Consider the following 6,072-nt stretch of genomic DNA (forward strand, 5'->3'; position numbering starts at 1 on the left):
TCAGGAAGCTCCAAGCGTATCTGGAGAACAACACACGACAGGATGATAACCTTATAGTGTCGTCTTAAATAGCACCAGCTGACAAAGCTTTGATATGCCATTTATCTGAATAGATAGCTGTAAGAAATGAATTGAACAATTTTTGAAACAAGAGCACAATATGGTTACTAAAGTATGTTTATTTGTATATTGTTTAACATTTAAATATATATTTGTAATAAATAAAAAAACTTTTGACTGACTATTATATTTTCTTTAAAGTTACATCTTTTGTTCTTTTGGGTACTTTGTTACTATAATAATACTTTAGTGTTATTGGTTTAAAAATGTAATAAAACTTACTGTAGTCCTGCACCTCAAAGGCTTATAGTCGGTACAATAAATGTTCTGTGTGTAGGGATTTAGACAATTTGTGCAAAACCTGGATGATGAATCACGCAGGTAAGAGGCCCTGGAACCTGTTGCATTCTCCTTAAAACCTAATAAGTAAAAACATAGCACTTTTAAGTAAGCGGTTTTTCATAATAAAGTTTACCATAGTAAAATAATGTAGAACTAACATTCATTGCAATTAATACTTTTTTTGTGCTACATTTGGTGTTTCCATATAGTTTGCACAGTGATATAGTATGTAAGCAGTCTTTTATAATACAGTTTACTATAGTAAAATAATGTTAACAAATGAAATAGTTTTATAATCATTTCAACAAATACTTTCTATGTGCTACATTTGGTGTTTCCATATAGTTTGCACAGTAATATAGTATGTAAGCAGGCTTTTATAATAAAGTTTACTATAGTAAAATAATGTTAATAAGTGAAATAGTTTTATAATCATTTCAAAAAATACTTTCTATGTGCTACATTTGGTGTTTCCATATAGTTTGCAAAGTAATGTAGTACGTTATATTACCTTTTGGATGTCTTTGCAACACATTTTCGTCTTCGTTTAGCATTCTGGCAGAGCTAAGGACACCTAAAAAAGTTAAATCCAATCGCGTTCATTGACGGAGATCGTTTATATCGTAACGGCCGTCTGAACTCTCTGGATCGAGCTTGAAGTGGTAAGGCAGTACAGACACCATCGTTTATAGAGAAATATAGCGCTTGTTTACGTTGCCTGTGACTCTCAGTCAGAACCGGAAAACCCACGCGTAGTCAGGGGTGTAACCTTTCAAACACACGCCGAACCCAGTTGACCAATAACAGTTGAGTAGTCATCTGACCAATCCGAATACACTAGACATTTTGGGAGGCGGAGACAGGAACTAAACCGAGCGTTTTCCAGACTGGCAGAAATCGGTGAGGTATGTAAGCAATTTATAAGACTCACAGTGCATTAGTTCAAGTTTTAATAACATGTATGTACTATGGGATATTACAATAAGGTGCTAACGTGCTAATTTATTAGCATAATTGGTGCTCTTTAAATGTTGATGTTTCTGGCCAGAAATACCAACTTGTTCACTTTGGAGTGCTGGCTTCTCGTCGCGGTGCTGAAGACCAAGACCCGCTCGGACGGAGTACTGGTGGCAAATATGCACAGACATTCACGTGCAACCTGTTGGAAAGCGCCCAACCCTAATATACCAGGAGCCAGTAATGTCAGAAGCATGATCTAAAATTATACCACAATAATATCCAAATCTGTTTACGGATTACAAGACAATTTACGAAATATATACGAAGGTGTAACGTAAAGGGGTATTTTAATTATTCGTTATTATATAATTATTATTCGTTATTTTCTACTTTAAAAGTACAGTGGATGCTGAGGTTTTCAAATGGAATATTCAAAACATGCAGCTTGTGAATGGTGAATAAAGTGTCACGGTCGGCTTTGTCATATTGGCCCGTAAACCCAATCCTGTTGAAGTACTTGCTCAAATCCATTTGACTTCTATAGGAGACAATGCAGTTTAAAACAAATTTAGGAGAGTTTCTGTGTCACTTTTAATTGTAAGTTTGTGCAGAGAGATCAGGGATAGTTTAGAGTTCTTTTTTGAAAGAAATGTACCCAACCCGAATCACTTTTTACCCATTGGTTTCTTTTTTTTAAACCATTTTCGCTTGGGTTTGTGGTTAGATTTGGGTTTTGACTTAGGATGTCTTTTTAATATATAGGTTTCTCCACGATTTGTCTATTTTTAAATCATGGTCGCTCAAAGTTGGGGTTAGAATCGGGGTTTGGATGTCATTTTATGTTACAAAAAGTTGCTCTAACCCAAAACCCAAGCGACAATGGTAAAAAAATCAAAAACCAAATGAGAAACCAATAAATAAAACAACACTAAAAGATGCACCATATAAGTGAATGGGAAGGACTGGCGTATTAAATGCACGCAAAATTGGAATTTGCCTTATCTATTGCACGATAATCACACTGCGTGTTTGTACGCATTTTGGGGAAAATCGGCTGTTATACCTGACCCATTTCTGAGGCACACATGAAACCTTTAGACCCGAACCCACTCTCAGGTCGGACCTCCGGTTTGCTGACCTAAGTGGACCAGTGAAGACCTCACGGCTAGTTTTTACATTTCTTGCTCTTTTTATTGTGTACTTGTTTTCCAATATCATCCCCAAGCCAAAATGTTTACCACTTACTGAATGGTAAAGATTATATGGATACACAAACAAATATACTGTACTAAATAATTTCTATGTAAACATGGTAACACTTTACAATAAAGTTGTATTTGTAGTTAATAATTTAGCTAAAATGAACTAACAATGAATAATACTGCATTATTAATCTTTCTTTTTCACACCATTCCAGCATCTATGGCTATATTCATGGCAAGAACTAATTAATCCATACACAAGTTGATCAACACATGATATTCCATACACAGGTTGGGGAAGGGGCAATTTGGTATCTCCAATTTACCTAACTTGCCTGTCTTTGCCCTGTGGGATGAAACGGGAGTACCCGGAAATGCTGACACAGGGAGAACATGCAAACTCCACACAGAAAGGCCACCTGACCTAGCCAGGGCTCCAACAGGGGACCTTCTTGGTTTGAAGCAACAGTTACCCACTGAGCTATTGTGCCGCCCCCATTATTAACTCTCTGGGGTCTAAGGGGTTTTTAGGGCCCTGGGGAAGTTTTGAAATGCAGTGACATGTGTGCATTTTCAGATGCTTAAAAAATTAATAATGGCAAGTCTTATAACACTGCATTCAGCACAAACTGGGCTACTATTAGCCTGGTTAGCCAGACCTACATCAAGATGTAAGGTCTGGCAACTCTTCACACAAACGGCTCAATGCAAGGGGCGGGATATAAGGTTGTCCCTCAAAATGCCTCTGCACGCAATAGGATAGCGCTATGACGGATCAGAGCAACGAAGAAGGTGACGTAGTTACCGTAACCAGTCGGCAAAACTCCAAACACATCTTTCTTGCTTAAAAAGGACTTCAGTAGGGTTTATTTGCTCTTCTCTCAAAGAAAAACATAAGTCTAAGTCCTCCAGAGTCGCGGCCAAAGCCGCTTCAAAAGATAGCTGTTCGCCAGCAGCAGCAGCCATTCTCTGTTTTCAAGTAGGAACCGTTGCAGCTCTGTCGTCATCATGTTAAGCCCGCCCCACAGACGCTACACACGATTTGATTGGCCTGACCAAATTTTGGTTTTTGGACCGGTTAAGTGTATTGTGAGTGCCTAGACTAAACCCTGGCAGCAAATATATTTTGCGGCCGCTAGGGTGCGTCTAGATTTCTAGGCTAGGCTACTATATTATATGATTAACATGTATGTACATGTTTGTATTTATGAGAGAAAAATGTTTATGCATGGTTTTTGAAAAAGCAAAATTTTTAAGTGACTGATATAAGTCCACAAAACCCAAAAACAATTGCATAATGAGCTGCATAACGAGCCTTTAGGCAGTAAGACAACACCCAGTGATTAAAGTGAAAAAAATTCTTCTGACTGAAATTTTTTTCAGGCCATGTCATATTCCTTTAACTTACACTTTATGTAGGCGAGACCAATAACATTTTAAGGGGAGATTTTTTTGCCATTAATTCCATATTAAAGTCTCCTGTAGTATATAGGTAGCTGTAGTTTACAGGGAATTTCAGATTAAGGCGAAACAGCTAAATAACTCACTATATAAAAAGAAAACATGAATATCACCACCTTTGATGAATCTTTTATTAATTATTAATTAATTAATTGTAAATGTATTAATTTGAGCATTTACTATTTTTTTTTTAAATCAAAGTTGAAACTGTTAACATTAGTGAATGCACCATGAACTACCGTCAATTACTGTAATGAGATAAACAAGAATGCTTATATACTCTATATTTTCATTGTTTGTTCATGTTATATAATGCATTTACTAATGTAAACAAATACAACTTTTTCATATCATATTATTCAGTACACAAACAAATAATAAAGCGGCAAAAATACTCACACAATGAGAAGCGAATGCGCGACTTTGCGTGCCCATCTGACACAGAAACAGCGGCCGCATTTTGCACTGTTGTTTGACTTTGAATGGCTTAAATCACTTGTTTTTAAACTGTGGTGCTTAAATATGTGTACAAATGTTAAGTTTTTGTGACCACACGCAAATGCAACTGCAAGAACCGACATGTGGTTGACATCAAAGTCCCGCGAGAGCATTTCGGAAGCAGTCTCCTCTTATGATTCCTCGAATCGCTCTCACGGGATTTGGATGTCATCTGCCTCCTGGTTCTTGTGGCGCCACATGAAGTTTACCCACGAGTTTAACAAACCCGTTGTATCAGCCACTGGTTAGATCAGCAGTCAAAAACGGGACGCGGGTGATCACGTACGGGGGAAATCATTTAACCCCAAAATACAGCACCCCTAGTCATACTGTGCAAAAACACGCAAGTTACCTGGCTTTTTGGTTTTCTTAGCCCACGAACTGAAAGCCTTGCCACTCTTCATCATTTTGCTAAGTCAATCTCCAGGTCTTTTACACCTTTATCGATCTCCAAAACATCGGAGCCTTCCTGCATTATAAGTTTGTCCATGGCATGCTAGCTGAAATAAAGTTTTACCTCAGCTTAACGTGATACAGCCAGAAAACCCGGAGTGGATCCGGTGCGTGGTGGTTACAGAACGCTTACAGTGGAGAGAGGAACGTGATTTGGCTCCACTCCAGGCTTTGATCACATTCCACTTAAAAAGGTGAATACACGTCGTCTTTATGAAAAGTGAATTTAATAATTTTTCAATTGACGGAAATCCGTCTAGCGACGGAAAACTTTAATCCATGCAACACCATTATTGTTACGTGTTTTTTTGTGAAAGCATCACAAAAGAAATGCCTTCCCATGCGTGATCCTGCATTAAATAAACGTAGTGTGCAGAGATATACGCAAATAAAACAAGGTTTTAGATGCGTCTTAAAACAAAGTGCGTCAAATATGAGGCATTGTGTGTTTGTGTGTGCGTTTGGCCATCGATCGCGTCTGACGGAAGCACAAAGAAAACATTCGTCTTTAGATAACTTTTATTTACAGGCGAGAGTAAACAAGTAGATGTGATGTTTGCAATCGCATCTTTTATAAGAATACCACAAAGCGCGTCAAATATGAGGCATCGTGTGTTTGTGTGTTAGTTTGGACGTCAATTGCGTACTGTTTGACGAAGCACACACACTCGCGTCTGGAGATAACTTTAGTTACAGTCGCGAGTAAACAAGTAGATGTCATGTTTCCAGCACTCGGATTAAAACTCAACACAGCACTGAATGGCTGCCGAGACGGAGTGTCCATTGACTGAGGGGTTGACTAATGAATATGGATGATCTCTGCTCTTCTCTTCAATGGAGCGGGGTGTGGCTCATTACAGTTAACAACGAAATACAATATTTGTTTTCGATTTCACTTACATCAGTTAAAAGCAGACATTCCAAGCATTATGTAGACATATCTTTTGTTTCTATGACAAGTATTCGTTAAGTTACAGTTAATTTTTCTGACGTGTTTCTGAAAGGACATCACTGAGGGAGAGAGAACAAAACGTGCATCATGTTTATTTTCTTAATTTTGCGAAAATCACAACATTCTGTTTTTATTGGGAGTGGA

Source organism: Paramisgurnus dabryanus, chromosome 9 (assembly GCF_030506205.2).
Source record: "Paramisgurnus dabryanus chromosome 9, PD_genome_1.1, whole genome shotgun sequence".
Lineage (NCBI taxonomy): Eukaryota > Metazoa > Chordata > Actinopteri > Cypriniformes > Cobitidae > Paramisgurnus > Paramisgurnus dabryanus.